General features: G+C 47.2%; 1 long non-coding RNA gene across 1 annotated transcript in view; it reads right to left on the reverse strand.

Annotated features, from left to right (window-relative positions):
- Nucleotides 1-327: 327 nt before the first annotated feature.
- The window catches only part of LOC118599602, a 1,275-nt gene continuing 884 nt past the window's right edge, over nt 328-718 (reverse strand). The window contains exon 2 of the long non-coding RNA XR_004949015.1: nt 328-680. This is a non-coding gene — a long non-coding RNA (uncharacterized LOC118599602). The remainder of the gene's footprint in view (nt 681-718) is intronic.

Consider the following 718-nt stretch of genomic DNA (forward strand, 5'->3'; position numbering starts at 1 on the left):
AAAAAGAAGAAAGTACAGAGGTGGAGTGTGTGGATATGTGTTGGCGTGTCAAAGCGAAGGGAGGAGGAGGGCGTTTGTACATTTCCCCGCACAAGAAAAGGTTCCTCTGCTTGCTTTTCAAAGTTATGTACATCTTTTAATGCAATTATGAGAGGTGGGTCCCTCGCCGAAATGATTTGAATACTAATTTGAGCGCTGATCATCATAGTTAACCATCGTTTACATAATTACCCTGTAATTAGCATCACATTACAGCAATATTATTGGCATTAAACATTTAATTAAAGCCAAATATGGGCGACGCTTTGTTTGCCGGAGCTTCTCCGCTTCTTTTGTTTTGGTATAACCAAAACAAATACGCATATATTGACTTCGAAGTATCGATCCTACTGAGAAGGCCGTCGGTGGATGGCGAGGATTTGGCGGCAGGTTCGGATCACACGCCGCAATCAGTGGCGGCATCATTATGGCAGCGCCGTCACATCCCTTCGTTTTCTGCATGCACGCGTCTCCGGCGGAGTGAGGAAGGCAGGGACGGCTTGTCAGGATTAGGGCAACGGGGGCTGTAAAATCTACGCCCTGATGAGGCGACTAGCTCTCAGCTCCAGCGCTTTACAGATTTGCCCACCTCTGCGGAACTTCCCCGCCAAAGTGAACGCTTGGATGCCGTCCTCCCTCGACTTTTTTTTTTTTGTTTCAGGCTAAATTGGCTTCTTCC

This window comes from Oryzias melastigma, linkage group LG2 (genome assembly GCF_002922805.2).
Source record: "Oryzias melastigma strain HK-1 linkage group LG2, ASM292280v2, whole genome shotgun sequence".
Lineage (NCBI taxonomy): Eukaryota > Metazoa > Chordata > Actinopteri > Beloniformes > Adrianichthyidae > Oryzias > Oryzias melastigma.